Raw genomic sequence first — 24557 nt, 5'->3', positions numbered from 1 at the left:
TGGTTAGACTCCCCTATCGAATATAGGCTAATAGAACCGGCTGGCTCTGGATAAGGGTGATAAGCCGAGAACAGATAACTGCATTTCTCAGTGAAATGCTACATTTGGAGTTTCTAATCACATGAATACTCTGTGACTCATTTGTACCCCACAAAAGAGGTGACTGCTTAAGCCGTCACTGTAGAACACTGCAGCAAGTGCACATTAGAATTTGCAACTGTGCTCTGAACACGTTACTAGCAAGTAGCCTGGCTCTTCTATGAGGGATCAGCCTTAAGGTATGTTACTTATGTGTGATTCCCACCTGGCAGCTGCTGTTTGTATTTCTAAGGGTTTCCTCTATCTATATAGAGTTGACATTTGCAAAGTCAATCTTGTAGTGCCCTTGCTATTTCTTAAGTTTTTTTCATTAATAGAGGCAGGTGGATCTCTATTAGTTCAAGGCCATCCTGGTCTACAGAGTTCCAGGACAACCAAGGCTACACAAAGAAGCCCTGTCTCAAAAAACCAAAGCCAAAACAAAACCAGTATGTAATTATTTTTTAAAAAACCATATTTAACTTTGTAAAGTTATACACAGTCTAGCTATAACATAATTTCTTAGTTTTTTTCTTATACATTGAGGCTGTTTCCAGTGTTTTGTTTTGATTCTTAAAGGATTTATTTCATCATCTTCATAATGGCCACCACCACCACCACCACCAGAATTGAGACAGGAGCCGACTCTATAACTGACGGCCCTAGAACTGCTAGGTCAACCAAGCTTGCCTCATGAGCACATAGTTCTGTCTGCTCCTGACCCCTGAGTTCCGAGATTAAAGGTATGTGCCACCATGCCTGGCTCAGTTTATTTTATTTTCAATTATGTGTCTGTGTCTGTGTGTAGGTATGTGTTTATGAGTGCAGGAGCCCTAGGAGGCCAGAAGAGGGCATTAGATCCCCTGGAGCTGGAGTGACAGGTTGTTGTGAGCCACCTTTTGTGCATGCTAAGATCTTGGATCCTCTGCAAGAACAGAATGCACTCGAATTCTCTTACCTGCAGAGTCACCTATTCAGTCCCTTGTTTTTGTTTTAAAAAAAAAACATTTATTTGCCTTTTGGGGTAGTTCTTCCATAATTTCTTGGGTCAAAAGTCAATCTTTTTAATCATGACTTGTAATAGTATCACTCTCAGGTAAGAGGAAACAATTAGGGGCTTGTTTTCACACCTTAAAATTTTTAGTATGCACATCTACAAATACATATCTATATAACTATTTAGAAAGTGTTTGCATGTTCTACATTGTGGCATATGCCTGTAACTCCAGGATTCAATAGGCAGAATCTGAACTCGGTGTGTTCACGGCCAGCTTGGCCTGTGTCTATATAGTGATTTACAGGCCATCCACGTCTACGAATGAGATTGTCTCAAAACAAAACAAAAAACTATGGTACAAATGGGAGGCATATCAAAAAATTTTAAGCAAAGGAATGATAAGGTTTCCTACAGAAGGCTCACGCTGGCTTCTTTATTCTAAGATATAAAGAGGGAATCAAGAATCTATTTCAGTATCTAAGCTAGAGATAAATAGTGGCTCGAGGCAGGGGATTGCAGTGGAAGAAGTGGAAGCAGGGGCAGGAGAGGAATGAAGGTCAGATTCCTGCTCTATTTTCACAGGAAGACAATTGACTATGGAGTATGAGAGAAGAAGACTGAAGATTAATTCCAAGTTGTGGAGACCTTCACAGTTGGAAAGTTAATGTTGACATTAATAACAGGAAAGGGGCTGGATGTGGGACAGGTTTAGAACCAGGAGTGGGGATTGGGTCTGTAGAAGGCAACACTGCTAAGTATCCACTGAATGTGAGTCCAGAGGTCTAGAGTACAGCAAAAATTTATTTGGGGTTATTAGCATATAAGTGGTCTTTACATCCAGGAGACTGTCTTACATTCCAACATGATGAACACTATGCACCAGGCATGTTCTGTGTGTTCTGTGTTACTTGTAGATTGACTCATTTAACCTTCAAAATATATTGTCAAAGCAGGGCAATTTTGTTTTTGTTTTGTTTTTCAAGTCAGGACTTCTCTGTGTAGTCCTGACTGTCTTAGAACTCATTTTATAGACCAGACTGGCCTTGAACTCAGAGAGCCGCCTGCCTCTGACTCCTGAGTGCTGGGATTAAAGGCGTGCGTCACCACTGCCTTTGGTAGTGTATAACTTTAATCCCAGCACTTGAGAGGCAGAGGTAGATAGATATCTATGAATTCAAGGTCAGCCAAGTCTATGTAAAGAGTTCCAGGTAGCCAGAACTCAAATAACCCTATCTCAAGAAAGAAAGAAAGAAAGAAAGAAAGAAAGAAAGAAAGAAAGAAAGAAAGAAAGAAAGAAAGAAAGAATCAAAACTGTTTCAAAGGTACACCTCTTTTCCAACTAACAACATATTCTAGGAATATCAGGGAGATTGAAAAATATTTTCGTTCAAACCAAGAGAGCAGGGGAGTTCATTTCTAGTTACATATCCTCTTCTTCCTTTTCTTCTCTTTTTGGTGGCACTGGCTGCTCAGTCCTAGGCCCTACACGTGCTGGGCCAACACTCTGCCACTGAGATCCTTCCAGCATTGTTATTTGCTTTTGTGTGAGCCCTCCTGAAGAACAGGCACTGGGCCAGCACTAGGCTCAGCGGTAAAGCATGTGTGCAAGCCCAGCAACCTGAACTTGATCCTGTAGAAGGAGCTGCAGGCTGCGTTCCTGCTGCCCGGTTCCTGGCTGCCTAGCTAGCTTATGCCCCGAAATAACAACACACAAATTGTATTCATTTAAACACTGCTTGGCCCATTAGCTCTAGTCTCTTGCTGGCTAACTCTCATATCTTGCTTTAGCCCATATCTAATAATCTGTGTAGCACCACGAGGTGTTGTCTTACCAGGAAGATTCTAGTGTACGTCCATCTTGGGCTGGAGCTTCATCGTGTCTGGCCTGGAGAGGAGAGGCATGGTGTCTGGCTCACTTCCCTTCTTCCCAGCATTCTGTTCTGTCTACTCCATCCACCTATGTTCTGACCTATCAGGCCAAACAGTTTCTTTATTAATTAACCAATGAAAGCAACAGATAGACATATGACCTTCCCACATCATGATCCCAGTGACCTACACACTTGAAGTACATACCTGACCTCCACAGGTACCCTGGGACACATGTGTGTGCACGTACGCATAATAATAAAAATTAAAAATGTTATTTAGGAAAAGGAAGTTGTTACCACACTAAATGCAGAACTCAGTGGGATTGGTCTTAGGCCTGTGTACTACCCTTTACAGACATGCACATGAGACAGTGAAGGACGGAAGGACCACGTGGACTACTCCTGAACGTGTCCAGAAAGAGAATTCAAACTGTCCTACTGGCACCAAGGGGTCTCAACAATAAGCCTGGGACAAAGATTCACATAAGCAGATACAGAGTGCCTTTCAGCCTCCTCTCTACTGTGGGGCGAAGATGATCCAAAAGAAGAGGGAGGAAGGAAGAATTGTCAAAATGCTTTTCCTCGCTGATCAAGCTTTGAAGGAAGGAGCTGGAAACAGCATCACCCTTATCAACGGCGCTCCTTCCAGAGTTTCACAAGAGTTCTGGTAACTCCAGTCAATCATGATTTTTTAAATAACCCCACAAGGGAAGGAAAAACAGGTGGACATCTACATAAGCGAGGTGTGACTACGTAGGCTCTCCTCTACTGCACACAGGAGCCAGTCCCAGCTGCTTGCGCCACCTCAGGACCAGAGAGCAGCAAGGCCCTCGAGTGACAGCACAGGAAAGAAAATCCAGAAAATATCCTGTTAAGGTCACTTTCATAGCATGAAAAAAAATTTTCTTTTGAGGGAAGATGATGTAATGCTAAAACAAAACAAACAAACACTTAAAAGAAAGGAAAGACAGCCGTAACTAACCAAAAGTACCCTTTTAGCCTGTTTTTTTGTTTTGTTGTTTTTGAAGACAAGGTTACTCTATATTGTCCTGGCTGGAACTTGGTATGTAAGTCAGGCTGGCCTGGAACCCACAGAGATTCTCCTGTCTCTGCCTCCCAAGTTCTAGGATTAAAGACATCGAGGCCAAGCTGGGTGGTGGTGTCACACACGTCTATGAGGCCAGCCTGATCTACAAAGGGAGTTCAGGACATCCAGAACTGTTACACAGAGAAATGCTTTCTCAAAAAATCAAAAAGAAAAAAAAAGATGTGGAGGGGAGGTCACCATCCCTGCTCCTGGCTTCTCTTTAGCTATTCTTTTCTCAATAACCTTCTTTAAGTGGAAGAGGATCAAGAGAAATGGTCAGGAGGAAATTTAAATGCAAGAAATGTGAGAAATAGAAGATTTGTACTAAAAATAAAAATGGAGACATAAGAACAGCTTTGCTATTTTAATGAGTTTGATTCTGGACACAGATAAATGGCACCTTAAAATACTTAAAGAGCTTGAGTAGCAGTCATAAAATAGTGTTAATAATTTCAGGAAACATTTGTCTTTATTTTGGTTTTTCAAGACAGGGTTTCTCTGTGTAACAATTGTGGCTGTCCTGGAACTCACTCTGTAGACCAGGCTAGACTCGAACACACAGAGATCCGCCTGTGTGATCCACCTCCCTGAGCGGTGGGATTAAAGACGTGAGCCACTACCACCCAGCGTTAGGAAACATTTTATGGGCAAAATGTCAGGCTGAATTTATCAGGAATTACTGCTGTCAAAGTAACCTTACATATATTTTAAAAAATTAATAAACTCAACACCTAAAAAACCCAGCACTCAGCCAAGCTAAACTCCATGTCTTTTTCACTAGCATTATATTGAGACACTTCTATATCATTAAATATTCTTCTACACTGTAATTTTAAATACCCTCCTAGCACTTGGTTATGTGAATATATAATAAATTACTTCACCAATCCGCTGTAATCAAGTTCAAACTTTAAAGCTTTGGCTTTTAAAAATCATACTAGGATTCAGGTGTGGCCACTCTAAATAGGATGGGATTTCCTTTCCTGCAGCACTCAGATTAACCCGATTTATAGACATAGGCATGTATGTATAGAAGTGTATAGAGATAGACAGACGTGTATGTATGCAGTGGAAGTTGACACTGGATGAGGAGCAGTAGGTAGGAAGTAAGTGTGGTATACAGAGACTTAGTTTTGCAGGATCAAAAGATCTGTGGCCTGGCACAGCAGGGTCACATATACTTGTAATCACAGCACTCAGGTGGCAGGGATAGCAATATATTGAATTCAAGACCGGTTTGAACTCCATAGAAAGACACCCCACCCTGTGTTCTGGAGGGGATTCCTAGGAGTGGTTGTGCAATAATGCGTTCATGTATAAAAATTGTCTAGATAGCAGATTTTACATTAAATGTTTTTTATTGTAGTTGAAATTAATGAAAACATTTAAACCCTGTGTCAAGTGTCTGGAAACAGAAGAAGGGGTTTTGTGTTGACGTCAGGTGCCCTGATGTTTTCCTGTTGTCTTCGAGGCCTGGCGTCCCCTTGACCATGCAGGTGTTTTCAGAGGAAGAAAGGAAACAGTGGCTGGAGGCCCTGGGTGGAAAAGAAGCTGTAAGAATATCAGAGCTTTATTTCAAATCCTGGATAGCCGACTTGGCTCATTTCTAAGCTATTTTTGTTTTATAGCATTTGAGAACAGTTCTTTGCCGGAACTGGTGTTTAAACTCATCTGGAAGCCATGCAACTCTCTAGTAGATTAGCTTGGGGCAGCTGCAGAACACCCATGGCTGGGACATTGTTCGAATTCAGTTCTGACCTTCCTTAACTTTACCGTCTGATTGACTTTGCTTTGAGCCAGCAAAACTTTCAATTTCTATTTTACCAGATTTGGGGGGGGGGGGGGCGGGGAGATGGCAAGTACATTAAATGCTTGCCGTGTATTTTAGATGGGATAGTAAGTACATGGCAGCATTAGCGACCACTCCCCACATGGGCCTGATACTTAATATAATGGTTTTGCTTTGCAGCATCGAGTAACCTTTTAGAGACTGGGCCTCTGTATGGCTACAGTTTCAAGGAATGGACTAAAGGGTGCGACATGGGTCCCAGGGAACCTGACCTCTATTGGCACTTGGTTCCAGCACTGCCTTATTTTCTGAGTGCTGCTGGCATTTGGGGCTCAGAATCGGCAGGTCATGTACTGAGTTGGGGGTTTAGCGGAGACAACTTTAGGAAAAAAACACAGATTGACACTCGGCATACCATGTAAAGTGTTAGGATTCAGAGTAAGCAGGAAGCAACAGACGATTTTGAAGATTCAGGGTAGGGGGTGATTTGAAGATGGAAGAGGCTTCAGAACAGAGCCTCCTTAGGGGCTAACGCGGTGCTGCTTAGGCTGGCTGTGAGCCCAGCTGCAATCATGCTGTCGGAAGTACAGGGAATGAGAGGCCGCTTGGTAGTGTGTCTGAGAGTGACAGCCTAGCTGCTGTGTTCTAAAGAGACTGTTTCACCCTGTCAGAACTACCCGGAGTCACCATATCTGAGCCCGAATCAGACTCCATCTTTTTGTTTCTGACTTTTTAATTTTTGTACTTAAGTCTGGAATTCAGGGTCTCACCGTGCTGAGCAAGTGTTCTTTCGTTGGACTGTCCACGCCTCTCGTTCTGTTCATATTTAATTAGTTCTTAGAGTTTTAGCTGGAGTTTTGATGGAGGCCCAGGCAGGTGCTTCAGTGGTTGGGAGTGCTCACTGCTCTGCAGCAGAGGACCCGCAGAGGTCCCAGCACTCATGCTGAGCTGCGGATAACCGCCTGCAACTCCAGCTGCAGAGGGTCAAATGCGTCTGGCTTTCACAGGCACCGAGACTTACACACACACCCCTATACACAGATAATTAATATTTTTTAAAAGAGTTTTGAAGCCTGGTATGGTGGTACATTCCTTTAATCCCAATACTTGGGAGGCAGAGACAGGCAGATCTCTGAGTTACAGGCCAGCCTGACTTATATAAAGAGTTTTGGGACAGCTGGGGCTATAGAGAATGATCCTCTCTCCAAAATTAAAAGAGTTTTGGTAGTATTGGGATGTAGTTATGCTATTCCTTTATCCTCTGTGGTAAAGACACTTCATTAGCCGTGGTGATCTTCCCAGAAGTACTTTAGACAGTGAACTTCCGTAGCACGAATATCCATGGTTGAGTCTTTGAGATAAATGGGCTTCCAGTTTGATTTAGTCGGGAGCCCATGATCAGGTTGGCTTCCCCTACCAGACCACAGCAGAACTGTGGGAAGACTGTTCAGTGATACATTGTATGGGGACTGTAACGTGTAGCATACATTTATGGATGTTGTATGCCTTGCAAGTAGTTTGTGCTAGGACTCTGAGAAGCCGGATGACTGCCACGCTAGCGCAGATTTATTTACTTAAACATAGGCATGGATTATCTCCTACCTTTGTGAAATTCAGGAGCAGTCAGGAAACAGTGACTTAGATATCATTGGTTGGAATGCATCAGTGCCCGTAAGGTGGAGAGTTTCCCGCTTACACAGACTTGTAACAAGTTCCTTAAGGACTGCAGACTCTGTAATCTTTTTTTGTCAGTCTGGCATGCTTCTTTAGAGAGAAGCAAACCGAGAAAAGTCCTGCATGCACTGCTTCTGCATATGAGTGTACATAGTACGTCATTAGCCACGGACAGCACAGCGCCCCTGCAGTCTCGTGCAGACTCCACACAGGGCTTCCCCATACTGACTAGTTCTGACGTAAGCTGGCTGTCCTAACTTACTTCAACTCTGGCACTGCTGTCTGGAGTGTTGGTGGCAGATCTTACAAGTTGGGCATTTGCATCTAGGTCACGTCTGTTTGAGTTCTGCCAGTGACAAGTCCTGGTCTTTGCAGCACACTATGGTATAAATTGGGTGTGGTCATTGGTGAATACAACCCCAGAGCGGGCATGCTGAAGCCGTGCATAGGGCTGGGTGTGCAGTGCGGGTGGGTGGTGAAGAATGCCATGCCCCTGCAGGAGGGCCACCACCCCAGCGTGGGATGCACTCTCAGCGGGGGTGGGGCATCAAAGCTTGTTGCTCCTACAGAGTCAGGGGATGAGGCCCAATGTGAAGCTTTTTCTCCCGTGGACTGTCTAGTTCATCCTTATGCTACACAGGTTTCGTTTCCCAAGCTGCTTATTTAGCACAAATTTAGAGCTGTCCCAAAGGGCTCCTGAATAGCAAAACATTTCTGTCAGGAAGTTCCAGGCGTGAGGGAACTCTGTTCTGTAAAGCAGGGGTGGAGACCAAATGTGTATTTCATGTGCTACATTATCTAATAATAAGTTCATAAAATTGAAATTTTGCATGTTCTTCCTTGAGTTGATTTGCTGAAAGTGTTCTCTCTTTCTTTCTTTTACTAGCGCATCCATACTTGTAATAAAGCCATTTATCCATACTTGTAATAAAGCCATCATTCCAAGACCACAAGGAGGTAAGTGTTCACTTTTCCTGATGTCACCAACCCCAAGCAGTTGCTGGGGCTCAGTCTGCACCTTTTTAAAGCCCTCATTGCCCACCCGAGCGTTACTGTGAGCTCCCCTCCTGTCTTTTCGTAGTTTAGGTCTACAGTTGTGAATGGCGCTGAGAAAGCTTCTGATGGAAGCTTCAGGAGCCTGTGGAAGAGTCTGCTCCTTGGCCCTCTGCTTCCAGGCCTCCTCATCCTGCCGCTAGTCACTCAGTAGAAATGATGGAGTCCTGTAACATGGTGATGTTTGGTTGAGAGGCGCTGGGTGCTGCAAAGGTCCTAATGCTGTAGTGCACAGCAGCCATGTTCAATGAGCAAGAGAAAGGAAGAAAAATGTTAAGGTGAATGTAAGAATTACTTCAGATATTTGAAACAGTAATCCTTGGCCACAGTGAGTAATACATAATAAGAGTGGCCCCAGCTGGATGGTGAACCCCTAGTTACTGGGCAGATTTCCTTGTGTGAGAACTTATTATATAGAGCAGTTTCTGTGCAGGCTGTGGTTCTGTGGAGGCTGTGGTTCTGTGCAGCCCATGGTTCTGTGCAGCCCGTGGTTCTGTGGAGCCCATAGTTCTGTGGAGCCCGTGGTTCTATGGAGGCTGTGGTTCTGTGGAGCCCGTGGTTCTGTGGAGCCCATGTTTTGTAGAGGCTGTGGTTCTTGGAGGCTGTGGTTCTGTGCAGCTGATGTTTCTGTGCAGCCCGTGGTTCTGTGGACTGTGGTTCTGTGCAGACTGTGTTTTTTGGAGGCTGTGGTTCTGTGGAGCCTGTGGTTCTGTGAAGCCTGTGGTTCTGTGCAGCTGATGTTTCTGTGCAGTCCGTGGTTCTGTACAGGCTGTGGTTCTGTGGAGCCCATGGTTCTGTGGAGCCTGTGAATCTGTGGAGCCCGTGGTTCTGTGGAAGCTGTGGTTCTGTGGAGGCTGTTGTTCCTTGGACTGTAGTTCTGTGCAGGATGGTGTTTCTGGCAGTCTTGTGATTCTGGCAGGAAGTCAGGACTGAGAACTCTTCTTTCATAAACCCATGGCTTTAATTTTCTTGCTTTGGTTTAATTTTTGACAACCCAGGTATTTATTCCTGTCAGCCCTTGACAGCTTCTAGTCTTGCAGCCTCTGAGTGTTTGCTATATACGGCATATACTCTTAAACTTTGGAAAACAGCAGTGGCAAGGAAGTGCTGAGCTGTTCACGTACTGCATGGCAAGGATCCGCGCCAGGGAAAACAAAGTGTTCCCACCTCTGTACTCAGGGAGTACCGATAGGAGACAAAAACGGCAGTGTGGCACACTCGCTTTGTACTCACTTTTGGTAGATTTGGTGGAATTAAGGCTGCACTTAGCAAAGCCATAGACTGTGTAACAGAAACAGTTGTGATCACTTCTGCTAATTCTCGATTCGAAGACTACAGATCTATAGTCTGGTACTGGACGTTGGCAGGTGCTCCTGCAGGGGAGTGTGTTCTTCCTCTTTCTTATACTGATGTTCTCCAGCCCTTCTTCGTGTGTCCCTCCTTCTGGCCTTTCCCCTTTGTCTCTGTCCTTTCTTGTTCATCCTAAAGAACTGTAAATAACCCCCTGGAATGGTTTGCAAATCAGGAAGAGATAACTTGTGTTCTATAAAGTGTTATCAGTAGTGGATTCTGGACACAGCTGTTCAATTTTAACTATTAAAATTCCCTTGAAAGCTGGGCAGTGGTGCCTCATACCTTTAATTCCAGCACCCAGGAGGCAGAGGCAGGTGGATCTCTGAGTTTGAGACAACCTGGTCTCCAGAGAAAGTTCCAGAACAACCAGGGCTACAGAGAAAGTCTGTCTTGAAAAACAAAAAACAAACTAACAAAAAATTCACTTTAAGCCTAGTGTTACAGATTCTGGACCCAGTTTATACCTAAGGATTAAAAGTCCCCAGGAAGCTGTGTTAATGCCGTGGTCCCTTAGGCCTGACCGCAGGGGCTGGAGTGCCGCTATTTTTAATTAAAGTTTTGAAACAAAAGCAAAATCTCCAAATATATGCCAGCTTGGTCATAAGCAAACATTTATGTTAGAAAAAATATAAAATTGCATTTTCAGATTGGCCTGTTGAATCACACAAATCATCTATTTTAAATTATGAAAATAATAAAATCATTTAAAAAGCTTGAGTACAGTGAAAATTATCAGAACGCTCATTGCCCAGGAAGCATCTAACAGAAACTTTCCCTTGTTAATCAGAAGCTCAGATTCACATTGAAAAGCCTTCATTCATGTTTCGAGTTTTCTCTAACTGAGCTACTCCTAGCACTTTTGGCAAAATATGGAGATTATTTCTATGTAGCTTCCCTTAAAGATTGGTATTATTTTCTTTTACTGTTTAAAATATTCTGTATTTATTAACTTAAAATATTTTATATTGCAAGTTGAATTCTAAGAATTGGACATTTTGATTTTCAGCATGGAGGCTCTCCTACAAACAAATACATTTTCCAGTTCTGCCATTTCCATGGGCAGTGCACAGCCTTCAGCAGTTTTCAGACAATGAAGCAAAAGTGCCATTACCTTAAATTTGTTTTCTTTATTTTAAAAGGGGAAGAAGCAGTAACTACTCATCCTGTAGCATTTTATGCCTCTTCCTTTTAGGTGCACGGCTGGATACGATGGGATTCACGATTCTCAGAAAGTGCATTAGTGCTGTTGAGACACGAGGTAACAGTTGTGCTCACCCATAGCTTTAGTCCTGGAAACTGTGGGTGTGTAACACCGCAGACCACTGCAGCACTCGGCGCATGCTTACACGTTACAGCGTAAACAGTCTGGAAACTGTAGGTGTGTAACACCGCAGACCACGGCAGCACTCGGCGCATGCTTACACGTTACAGCGTAAACAGTCATCTTTCTAGATAGCAGGGTCAGTTAGAATATTGACATAGAACATTAGTAACATTTATGCTAGTCTACGCCAGTCACTAAGATTCTGAGTCACAACCATGTTATAAAGGAGTCGGGAGTCAAAGGTGAGGTTTGTATCTAATATTTATTCCCATAATCATTTATGCACTTGGTATTGACTTGGGAATCATGTTCAATGCTTGAAGAATAAAGGACAGGTGTAGAGCTGGACAAGAGAGAATAAGCCATGAGGAACAGTGTCCTACGCCAGCATCGTGCAATCAAATGTATAAAATATTCTTATGTCTACTAGCCGCTGGCTGGAGTGTGTCTTACCTGTTAAACACTGCAAAATCCCAAATGAAATAAAAGACACTCTCTGGTCACCAGACCGTCCTGTTGAGCAACAAGGAGGACTTACAAGTCACACACACACACACACACACACACACACACACACACACACACACACTGGAGGCGCAGTGTGGTGGTACAAGTGGACACAATGTTCTAGGACAGTATCTCGCCAACCGGCTCTGGACACATCATGGCTGTGCTCCAGGAGGTGAATCCCTGAACACTGTGCACACTCAGGGAAGTGCTGAGAGACCACGGAAGATTCAACCTAGCTGCCAGCAGGAGATCCTTCTTTAAGATGCCATTTTGCACATCCTCTTTTTCTGCCACCTGCATCCCATTCACACCCCTGCTGCTAGGCTTCTTGAGGAAGGGTTACTGTACTCATCAAAGGAAGAAACACCTGATGTCTTCTCAGCAAGGCACGAGGTGGCATAGAATGAGTGAAGATGACAGGACGAGAGACAGTTTCATCAGGCATATAGAAGAAGGTCGGGCATTCTAAGCAAGGGGGTTCACAACCAAGGAAAAGGACGCATGGTTCCCCGTAGTTAAGCGCTAATCAGAAGCACGTGCTCATTAAATGCTCTTTTTGTTTGCTTGGTTGGTGTGGGGTTTTTTGTTTATTTGTTTTTGTTTTTTGAGATAGAGTTTCTCTGTGCAACAGCCCTGAATGTACTAGAACTTACTTTGTAGACAAGGCAGGCCTCAAAATGGCAGATATCATCTGTCTCTGCCTACCGAGTGCTGGGATTAAAAGCATGCACCACCACTGCTCCAGCAAATGCTTATTGGATGGCTGGAACACCTTCAGAAAACCTTCACGGCCAGTGCATTCCAAAGCCGGGGCATAAAGAAAGTCACAGTGTCTTGGGAACTATTCAAAGCCTCAAGACAAATATGGCAACAATTTTACCAGGTTTTCTGATGGATGAACTGTTTAAAATATTTGCCCATACATATCATTGTGCACATTATCTGTTTGTCTGTGAGCGTTTGCCAACTGTCCAGTTCTGGTCAAGTCTTCAATGGGGCTTTTAAAGGCGAGGTGTGAGTGTGCTTTTATAACCTCACACTCCTGGGTGAGAGTGTAGCAACTCCAGTTGGGTGCCGTCCTGGGCTACACAGTGAGAGCATGCCTCTAAACTGCTTTTGAAGAAGAAATGTGTATCTTCGTGCTATACAAAGACCCTGGGAGACCAATGTTCACTCTTTATCGTTAGAGATTCTATGATGAGAAGGCATGTAAATTGTGACTAGAGGGTTCCACTGGGCAAAGTAAAAAAAAAAGTGATAAAATTGTACCTGAAATATAAGCTATAAAATTACTAGTGTTTCTTTCTTTCTTTCTTTTTTTTTTGGAAGAAAGAGCAGCCATGAATCGGTTGATTTAACTCAATATTCAAGTAGATTATGTGACCCTTATAATAAATACAGTATTATATGCCACATAACAAATATTTATAATCAGTTGTTGTAAAAGGGGAATGGACTGCTTTTTGTCCCACCCGGTTCCTACATGGCTAGCTTAACACCCGAAATAACAACTCACAAATTGTATTCATTTAAACACTGCCTGGCCCATTATCTCCAGTGCCTTATTGGCTAACTATCACATATTGATCTAACCCATTTCTAATATCTGTATTGCCACTTGACCGTGGCTTATGAGTCTAACCAGTGTCCGTCTCAGAGAAGAGAGTCATGGCATCTGCCTGACTCTGCTTTCTTTCTCCCAGCATTCTGTTCAGTCTACTCCACCTATCTGAATTCTGCCCTATCAAAAAGCAAAGGCAGTTTTTTTATTAACCAACGAAAGTAACACATAGACAGAAGGCCCACCTACTCCAAACAGTAATATAAATATCATTTTGGAGATGTAAATTTCTACCAACAGGATTCCATAACAAGAAACTGAAGTATTATCAACTATTGCCTATCTTTTTGTGTGTCAGCGATATTTGTGTGTGATCTGTGTTCCTGTATCTGAGTGTGGGTGCATGCATGTGCAGGTCTGTGTGTGACGTGTACCCCTGTATCTGAGTGTGGGTGCATGCATGTGCAGGTCTGTATGTGACTGTACCCCTATATCTGAGTGTGGGTGCATGCATGTGCAGGTCTGTGTGTGACTGTACCCCTGTATATGGGCGTGGGTGCATGCATGTGCAGGTCTGTGTGTGACCTGTACTCCTGTACCTGAGTGTGAGTCAGGCATGTGTAGGTCAGAATATAGCTTCAATGACAATCTTTGCCATGCATCTTTCAAAAAATTAATTTAAGTATGTGCGTGCGTGTGTGTGTGTGTGTGATTGTGAGTACAAACAGACCACAAGAGGACATTGGATGCCCTGGATCTGGAGATAGAACATCAACCTGCATGACATGAAGGCTGGGAACAGAACTTGGTCCTCTACAAGAGCAGTACATACTCTTAACTACTGATCCTTCTCTCCAGTCCTACTTCCCACCTGTGTGAGTCAGGGCTTCTTGCTCTGTGCATCCCGAGTGCCAGGCTAAGTGGTCCCCAAACTTCTGGAGATTCTGCTGCCTGTTCTCTCGTCTCACCATAAGAACCCTGGGGTTAGGCCAATGCTACCATATTCGTCTTTATGTGTGTGCATTTGCACAGCGAGCCCATTACCCACCCAGCTAGCTACCCAGCCCCTAAACAAGTCTTTAAGACTTGGTATACATGTCTGCAGTGGTGGCGCACGCCTTTAATCCCAGCACTCGAAAGGCAGAGGCAGGCGGATCTTTGTGAGTTCGAGACCAGCCTGGTCTACAAGAACTAGTTCCAGGACAGGCTCCAAAACCACAGAGAAACCCTGTCTCGAAAAACCAAAAAAAAAAAAAAAAAACCCAGAAAGGCTCCAAAACTACAGAGAAACCTTGTCTCAGAAGAAAAATGGTATACACGCGCGCGCGCGCACAGACACACATACGCACACACAGGCTAAAAAAATTAAATTTCCCAATCTTAAAATAATCTGGCTACGAAAACTACAGTCTCTTCCCAAAGCTAAAAATTCTTTAAATCCTGAATAAATACAATATATAAATAATGCAATATGTAATAATATAACAAAAGCTCATTATTAGAAATATTAGAGATTAACTATTATTGGAAAGAAACTAGGCTGTCAAGCTTTCTTGGGTATTACCCATTATTTCACAAAAGTCACTATCAAGGTCAAAATTTTCTCCCTCCCTCCCTCCGTTTCTCTCTCTCTCTCTCTCTCTCTCTCTCTCTCTCTCTCTCTCTCTGTCTCTCTCTCTCTCAACGCATGAGGCACAGATATGGCTCTCACCTCACAGCAGCGCGGTTGACTCAGTGTTCCTGTGAACTTCAGATCTAGAGATTGTCACCCATTTGCTCTTCCAGAGACACACGGCCCTGATTTCAGCACCTGTCACATCGTATCGCACTGTTTAAAAAAGCCCATAACAGTGCAACCCGAAAATTCAAATGGAATGAATTTGAGTGGGTCAGTAGCACCCTTCCCGTGATTTTCAGCTGATTTTGAGGCCGACATTTCTATGCAAGGTGAGCAGCTATGCAAAGCCAAGCCCATCCCACAGAGGTAAAGTCCTCTTACCGGTGTCTGTGATCATTCAGTTCAATGATGGCACGGTGATGAGAATCCAATGTGAAGATGGCTGAAATAATTGGGTCAAGTCCACATCAGGTTGGTTCAGTGGCCACATGCAAATGAGGGCATATCAAAACATTATAACAGACTGTATTCTCCCTGGATAAAACAAGAATGAGGATGGTGGTGTCTCCATCAATTTCAGAAGACACTAGCAAGTAAAATGTAAACCACCGATATTTATACAGGTGTGAATAAAAGTAAACAACACTGTGTAGTATAAATGTAGGCAGAATTCTGTCCCAAACACCTGATGTCCAGTTCATCGCTTCCCATAAGAATAGTTCTAAAGCAGTTAGCCAGTAACGGAAGCTGTCCAGAGTCGGAATATTGGAGGTGAAGGATTACTTCTAATACTCTTGGCTTTGCTGGGTTGGGTTGGCTTCCTTTCATTTGACATGCCAAACCCAACCTCTTCCCTTCTCTGCCATGCTCCAGGCCCATAAGCAAGCTCCCTTGTCCTCTGGCTTCTACTAGATCGCACCAGCCAAGAGCAAGAATGTATAGTATGTGAAGGAAATGTCAGGGCTTGGCTACATTCAGTGCAGAGTCCCCTGTTCAGTTAGCATGGCTTGCTGAAGTCAGGGAAGTGTGCTGGCAGGGTCTGTTAGTTTTCTGACGTTGCTGTGACCACAAAGCCTGAGTGAATTGACTTCAGGGAAGACTTATTGTGGTTCGTGGTTCCTGAGGGTCCCATCCATCAGTGCACAGAGAGCATGGTAGGGCAGCTCAGGTGATGGCATGAGACACACGTGGTGGAGACCCCAGAGTTCAGGGCAGGAGCCAGCGGCAGGTGTAACCCCCAAAGCCCTTGCCTTTGTTGCTTCTACCAGTGAGGCTCTATTTCCTGCAGGCTCCACAGGTTCCCAAAAACAGCACCACCAGCGAGGAAGCAAACATTCAAAACTGGCATTTCAGATTCAAGCCACAACTGATGACAGAGGTTTCAACACATACACCAGCCATGAAATACTTTGGCCTTGGAGTACACCTTCCATCCACATACACAGGGGATGAGTGAGTGCTGGACTTTGGAGTGTTAGGTATTTTCTCGATGGTCCCTTCCTGGATGGTCTTTCTTAGAACCAAGTATTGCCTTATGGTAAACTCTGCTGAACTTACCATGACTGGGCCCTATAGGTAGATTGTTGTGAGCCCAGTGCTGGTGCTAGGAATCCTCTGAATGAGCAACCAGTGCTGTTTTTGAGGTAGGATTTCTCTATGTAGCCCTGGCTGCCTCTGCCTCCTGAGTGACCTAGCCTGTGCTCTAACCTGCTGAGCTATCTTCCAGCTCCCCTTTTCCTTCTTCTTTTTTTTTTTTTAAGACAGGATTTCCCTGTGTAGCCCTGGCTGTCCTGGAACTTGTTCTGTGTGCATTGGGCTGGCCTTGAACTTAGAGAGATCCACCTGCCTCTGCCTCCTCAGTGCTGGAATTAAGGAGTGAGCCAACACTGCCCTGACTATTTATTAAATGTAAATACAATGAAATGGTAAGACAAAGTGAAGCTATTAATACAATGCTGCCTTATATTTCTGTATCTCAGAGGAATGAGGTGAAATGGGGAAGCAGGGTGTGATGTGCCCGGGTTCTAGCCTCTGCTTCCTCCAGCATGCTAGGCTCCTGGTGGGTATCAGCCCCTCAGCCGGCCCCTATGGGCCCAGCATTCATCTTATTCTCACAAGTGCATTCCCGCAAGTGCAAACACTGTTTAGATGCACGTACAGACTGAGCTTACATCTCGTTCTTATTATGCAGTGTGAGTTGGGACCTTGGGAGGTCCCATGGCGGGTGAGGACCACAGCGGTGACAGAATACACCATGTAGACAGAGATAAAGGGAATAGAAAGAGTGGAGAGAATGGGAGAGACAGAGGAGAGAGAGAGGGAGAGAGAATTACCAGAAGGAGGAGAGAAGGGGTGGGCAGAGCTTGTGTCTTACAGGGACAGGGTACTGTCTGCTATGCAGGCAAGTGCAATGCGGGGTGCAGGCCATGGCCTGCTCCAGGGTGTGTCTGGATACTAACAATGACAATCTGGTCAAGTCACCTGAAGCCCAACATTGATATCATTTCCTCCATGCCCTGAACTACTTGGTAACTTTCATGATGGAGTACTAGGCAGCTGTAAAAACAATAAACAACTGATGTAAATGAACCATCCTTGACCAAGTAAATAGTCAATAGAAGGAATTTTCTTGAATTTGATTAATACACTGTAGTTATGTAAATGACCACCCTTTCCCTGGAAGATGCATACTTTACAGCTGTATGTAAAAAGACACCAAATGTTAGTCAAACGTGGACCCAAATAAAAGGCTGCAATGGAGATTTACTAGACTGAGTTTCCTGGATGACTGGACTCTCTTATTTTGGGAAAAGAAAGTTTAAAAAACAAATTTAATTTTATTGTAGAATGCTCTTAATTTCTGACAAAAATAAACTATATAGTTGGTTCTCAAGCATATGTCATGTTAGCATCCATGTCCACCAAAGATACAAGAATTTAAATGCACCTGAGCTGGTCATCAAATTTGTTAGAAAAAAGATTACCATCTGGATATTTCTTCCTTTGAACTTAAGGCTCGGTGTTTGCTCCAGGGCACCCTTCTTTCTGCTTCAAGCTCCCTTCCCATGGCCAAGTCTGAATCTGGGCTCTGGATGCTCACAGACAGGGTAGTCACATTACACTGCAACTCCACACAGCACAAAGTCTCAGCCAGTCCAGAGAAGCCAGGACTGCTTCTGTGTAGCATGTTTGCAGCAGATACTGGGGATGGTACTCCAGGCCTCCTCAGCATCCATCTGCAATCTGCTTTGCCTGCAGGGCTTGCAACGTCACCTTTTCTTTGCAAACTTCTTTCTGGAAGTATTGGGGTTTAAGCATCTCTGCCCAGCTCCTAAAGAGCTCTCCTGGACCTGCAGGGTTGCTGAGAGGCTGGAGATGTCATTTTCCGCAAAAGGAGACATGCCAGCTATGTAGTCGGGGCAAACACGTTGGTCTCCTGCCTGGCCTTGTGGGAGAGTCGCCTCGGTCAGAAGGGGGTTGTCCTTTGGGAGCAGACAGTACTGCAGTAAGAGTACTGCAGTAAGAGAAAACGCTGTCAGGACAGGGACCCTGCTCACACAGCTCCAGTGCTGTCTACTGAAGTGTCCCTCAGATCCTCGTCCTGGCAGACAACTGTCTTGCCCACTGTGTGCCAACAAGATGTGTTTGCCAATCAAGCTTACCTCAACTAACAGATGAAAACCTGAAGGAGCATCTTAACTCCACACTCTCAGCTAAAGACAAACGGACAGAGAGCTTCATGAAGCTGCCGTCAGTCACACAGAAGTATGTATTAGATGCTCTGAAATGGCCAGAAGGGTTCTAGGCCAAAAAGCAGAATGAAAAAGAGCATTATGTGGGTTTCATGAATGGGGATGAGGTGGCCTTGAATGCACTCTGTGGTGCAGGGTTCATATCCTGGGCTACACTCTTTGCTACTAAAAACCATTCTTGGCTAGGCATGGTGGTACACACCCAAAACCTAGGTATAAGATAGCAGTTGGAAGATCAGGAGTTCAAAGTCATCCTTGGTTATATGGGCAAATTTAAGGTCAGCAAAAACCATTTTCCCTAAAACAAGTAGTATTGTTGATGGCAAATTGTAGCATGGTCATGTAAGAGTAGGGTGGCCTCTCAGAAAGAGTCTTGCCAAGATGTGGATGCTCCCGAGGGCTCCTCAACCTTAACCTGATTCTGCTCCAGGTGACAATTCTCCTTCGCTTCCATCTCCTGCTTGATGCTGTGGGATCCCAGCCTGTCAGAACCCATCTTCCCAAGCATGCAGCCTGCTGCTTGGCCACTAGCACACTTTCCTGTCTTCGCCTTAGAAGGGCCTCATGTGGCTTGGGAACAGGCACACCGTTAGCTGCTGGCTTTGGTCCCAGCATCTCAGTGATCTATTCAGCAAGAGAATATGTGTCAGATATGACTCTAGACATTATCTTTTTATCCTTCCATATAAATACTTTTGACAAAGAAATGTTTAAGACTGAAAATTATTTCTTAAAATGAAGAGATGTTGGTTAAAGAGTGTGTGGTGGTTTGAATAGGAACGGCCCCCAAGGGCTCATATGTTTGTTTGCTTGGTCATTCTGGAGTGACACTACACGAGAGAAATTAGAAAGTGTGGCCTTTTTGGAGGCTGTGTGTCACTCAGGAGACGGGGGGGGGGGGGGGGGCTTTGGGGTTTCAAAAGCCCACACCAGGTCAGTGATGTTCTCTCTTGCAGATGGCTGTGGATCTGGGGGTAGAACTCTCAACTTTTCTAGGGCCGTCTGCCTGCATGCTGCCATGCTGCCCCCCATGACTGCAATGGACTGCATCTCTGAAACTGCTCGCAAGACCCAATTAAATGCTGTCCTTTAAGCATTGGAGTTAAGTAATGAGAATTGCTGCGGTCAAGGTGTCTCTTCACAACAATAGAACCCTGACTAAGATGGTACAAAAGTTCAGTTATTTGGGAAGAATAAATTTTAGAAGTCTAATGTATATCATTGTTACTGTAGTTAAAAGTACTCAACTATATATGTGAAATTTGATGATAGATTTCATTTTATTTTATTTATATTTGGGTGCTTTAGAAATCTCTCTCTATTATACAACTCTGGCTGTCCTGGAACTCATTAAATAGACCAGGCTGACCTAGAACTCACAAAGAGCCAACTGCTCTGTCTCCTGAGTGCTGGGGATTAAAGGCTTGTGCCACTATGCCTAGCACACTTTTTAACAATCTATAACTAATTGCTTATCTTCAGTTTAAACATACGCACAGTTCCTAATGAAATAGAAGCAGCAATTAAAATTCTCCCAAGCCCCCTCCTCAAAAAAATCAGGATGGTTAGTACAGATTTTTACTAGACTTTAAAAGAGATAATGTTGATACTCCTCAAATTTTCTTACAAAATAGAACCAGAGGCGATGCTGCCCAACTCTTTTCCTAGGTCACAGTTACCCTGATACCTAAACCACACAAAGATCCAAAAAATAGAGTTACAAACAAATTTTCCTTATGAACATAGACACAAACATACTTGTAAACCTAATCCAAGAACACTTCAAGTATATATATATATATATATTCAAGTAAGCTTCATCCCAGAGATGCAGAGATGGTTCAACATAGGTAAATAAATAAATGTGATCCATCATATAAACAAACTAAAAGACAAAAACCACATGGTCATCTCATTAGATGCAGAAAAGGCCTTGGACAAAATCCGGCAAAAATATCTCCATAATAAAAGTAACGGAGAGATTAGGTGTATAAGAGACATACCTTAACACAATAAAGGAAGTTTATAGCAAGACCATAGCCAACATCAACTTAAGTAGAGATAAACTCAAAGCAATTCCACCAAAATCAGGAACAAGACCATGTTGTTCTCTCTCTCCAAACCTATCCAATACAGTACTTGTCTCTCCAAACCTATCCAATACAGTACTTGTCTCTCCAAACCTATCCAATACAGTACTTGTCTCTCCAAACCTATCCAATACAGTACTTGTCTCTCCAAACCTATCCAATACAGTACTTGTCTCTCCAAACCTATTCAATACAGGACTTAAAGTCTTAGCTACAGCAATAAGATAACTGAAGGAAATCAAGGGAGTACAAATTGGGAAAAAAGGCAAAGTATTTTTATTTGCAGATGATATAATAGTATATTTAAGCGACTCTAAAAATTCCAACAAGGAACGCCTACGTTTATCAAAGTATCTGGATACAAAGTTAACTCACAGAAATCAGTAGCCCCCTTATATGCAAATGACAAATAGACTGAGAAAGAAATCAGCAAAATAACATTTTCATCATAACCTCAAGTGATATAAAATAGCTTGTGATTACCCTAAACAAGCAAATGGGAGACCTGTATAATTAGTATAATTACAAACTTTAGGACATCGAAAAAAGAAATTGAAGAAGATATCACAAGACAGGAAGATCTTTCATGTTCATGGATCAATAGGCTTAATATAGTAAAAATGGCCATCTCACCAAAAGAAGCCTACAGATTCAATGCAATCACCATCAAAGCTTCAACACAACTTTTCACATTCTTGAAAAGACAATTTTCAGCTTCATTTAGAAACATGAAAATCCCAGAATAGCTCAAGCAATCCTGAACACTGAAATAACTACAGGAGGCCTCACCATTCCGGATCTCAAGTTGTCCTACAAAGCAATGGTAATAAAGACCACACAGTATTGGCATAAAAACAGTTTGATCAATGGAATCAATAGAAGACCCAGACATAAATGCACACACCTGTGGACATCTGATTTTTAATAAAGAAGCTGGAAATATACACTGGAAAACAGACAGCATCTGTTACAAATTGTGCTGGTCAAACCAGACAGCTGTATATAGAAGAATGCAAATAGATCCATACTTACCACCCTGCACAAAACTCAATTCCAGATGGATCAAAGACTTACAATAAGGCCAAATACACTGTATATGATAGTAGAGAAAGTGGAGAGTCGTCTTGAACTTATTGGCACAGGAGATGACTTTCTGAACAGAACACCAATACCATAGGCACTAAGATAAAATTCAAACACGGGGCCTCATGAAACTGAAAATATCAGCCGGGTGGTGGTGGTGCACTGATGGAGGAAGGTCATTGGTTAAATAAAAAGAAACTGCTTGGCCCTCATTGGTTAGAAGATAGGTGGGAGGAGTAAACAGAACAGAACGCTGGGAGGAAGAGGAAGTGAGCTCAGACTCCACAGCTCTCCACTTGGGAGCAGACGCCTCAGAAAGTCGCCATGCCCCGCTCCCTGGCAGACAGACGCAATGAAGCTCTGACCCAGGATGGACGTAGGCTAGAATCTTCCCGGTAAGCGCACCTTGGGGTGCTACACACAGATGATTAGAAATGGGCTAAATTAATATGTGAGAATTAGCCTAGAAGAGAATGGGCCAAGCAGTGTTTAAAAGAATACAGTGTCCGTGTATTTATTTCGGGGCAAAAGCTAGCCGAGCAGGCGGCTGGGGTGTTGGGGATGCAGCCCCGCCTCCCCTATTACTACAGTGCACGCCTTTAATCCCAGCACCAATTAGGGAGCTGACAGAGAAACCCTGTCTCGAAAAACCCCAAAAAAATCCTATGCAGCAAAGAACACCATCATTCGAAATGGCAGCCTATATAATGGGAAAAGATTTTTTTTTTTACAAACTACACATCTGCTAGATGGCTAATATCCAAAATATATAAAGAATTCAAAAACCTGGACATCAGGAAAACAAGTTTACCAATTAAAAAATGGAGTATAGATCTAAAGAGAGAATTCTCAAGAGGAAACTCAAATGGTTGAGAAAAACTTAGAGAAATGTTTAAGATCTTTAGTCATCAGGGAAATGTAAATCAAAATACTTGGAGATTTTATCCTACATCCGTCAGAGTAGCCAAGATCAATAAAACAAATGACAGCTCATATTGGCGAGGCTGTGGAGTAAGAGGAACACTCCTCCATTGATGGGGGAGTACAAACATATACAGCCACTATGGAAATCAGTGTAGTGGTTCCTCAGGAAGCTGGGAACAGATCTACTTCAAGATTCAGCTATGCTATTCTTGGGCATATAATCAAAGAACTCTTCATTCTACTACAGAAACACATGTTCAACCATGTTCATTGCTGCTCTATTCACGATGGCCAGATATTGGAAGCAACCTACATGTTTATCAATAGGCGGATGGATAAAGAAAATGTGGTAAATTACATAATCGAATATTGCTCAGCAATTAAAAAATGAAATAATGAAATTTGCAGATAAATGGATGGAGCTAGAAAAAAATGGGTCTTCGGTGAGGTAACTCAGACCCAGAAACACAAATGTGGTATGTATTCACTTATATGTGGATGTTAGCTGTTAAGTCATTGATAAGGAAGCTATAATGTAAATAATCACAGAAGTTATATATATATATATTACGTATATGCATATGTGCTTATACCTATCTATATACATATGTATATAATCTGTATGTGTCTATCTATATATGGGTATATATAGAGATACATAAATATGTGCACATATATGGGTATATATAGATTACACTATATATGTATAGAATAAGGGACTATGGGACTAGGGATGGATCCCCCCAGGAAGAGGAAATAGAATACACATTCATGAATGCATGAGGTGTGGGGAGACTGGAATGGGAGGATAAAACAGGGAGCAGGTGGGATAAGGGGTGAGTGAGGGAACATGGGGAGGGACATCTAAAACTACGGGCCATTGGAGAGGTTGTATAAAAACTTAATACATGGGGCTGGAGAGATAGCTCAGCTCAGCGGTTGGGAGCTCTGACTGCTCTTCCAGAGGACCAGGGTTCTATTCCCAGCACCCACATGGCAGCTCACAGCTGTCTGTGACTCCAGTTCCATGGGATCCAACACCCTCACACAGACATATATGAAAGCAAAAACACCAATGCACATGAAATAAATAAATTTTAAAAAACTTAATACAGTAGATACTTCCTATAATATATACATATAAGTAATCAATTCCAATGAAATTGTCACATAAGAAGGGAACAGAGTCCCAGCTGGACATCTCTCATCACCAAATGAAGTTTTCAGTACTGGGAATCAGTTACATTTAATTGAGTTGTTGGCCAAAGGGGTTGTACGGGAACTCCCAAACAACACTGGCTATTGTCAAGGCTATTTATTGGTTGCTCTCCAAAAGGCCTTATTGTTGAAGCCAACACCGACCTACACAAGCTCACTGAACATGGAGAAGTCACGTGCCTCCCTAGTGCCTTGACCCCTGCTGACTAATGCTCATGATATGCCAGTGACCATTGTCAAAGGAGCAGCACATAATAACTAATATTCAAGATGTCAACCTAACAGAATGAAATTCACTGATGAGAAACCTCGTCGGGCAAAGCCATAGAGCAAAGACTCGGGAATATCTTATGCTTCTGTCTCTTACTCCACATGTGTTATTTCAAACTGTATCATACATAGTGTGCTTATGTCATGATCGCATGACAATCTACCAGGTATTTTTATCTGTGGGTGGTCATGAAGATGACTCCTGGGGCTGGAGAGATGGCTCAGAGGTTGAGAGCATTGCCTGCTCTTCTGGAGGTCCTGAGTTCAATCCCCGGCAACCACATGGTGGCTCACAGCCATCTGTA

General features: G+C 43.3%; 1 long non-coding RNA gene across 2 annotated transcripts in view; it reads right to left on the bottom strand.

Annotated features, from left to right (window-relative positions):
• Nucleotides 1-16635, bottom strand: part of LOC142852917 (uncharacterized) — a 29089-nt gene extending 12454 nt beyond the window's left edge. Inside the window, exons 1-3 of one of the 2 annotated variants that reach the window (XR_012911023.1) lie at nucleotides 15297-16635; nucleotides 15009-15107; nucleotides 2908-3044 (exon numbers count right to left, since the gene is read on the bottom strand). This is a non-coding gene — a long non-coding RNA (uncharacterized LOC142852917). Of the gene's footprint in view, nucleotides 1-2776; nucleotides 3045-15008; nucleotides 15108-15296 lie in introns of those variants that run through there. The other variant, XR_012911022.1, reaches the window with a different exon arrangement.
• Between the last annotated feature and the right edge of the window lie 7922 nt (nucleotides 16636-24557).

The sequence above is a fragment of the Microtus pennsylvanicus genome, chromosome 6 (genome assembly GCF_037038515.1).
Source record: "Microtus pennsylvanicus isolate mMicPen1 chromosome 6, mMicPen1.hap1, whole genome shotgun sequence".
Classification (NCBI taxonomy): Eukaryota; Metazoa; Chordata; class Mammalia; order Rodentia; family Cricetidae; genus Microtus; species Microtus pennsylvanicus.
Note: the sequence above shows the minus strand (reverse complement) of the source record. Positions and strands in the feature narration are given on the sequence as shown.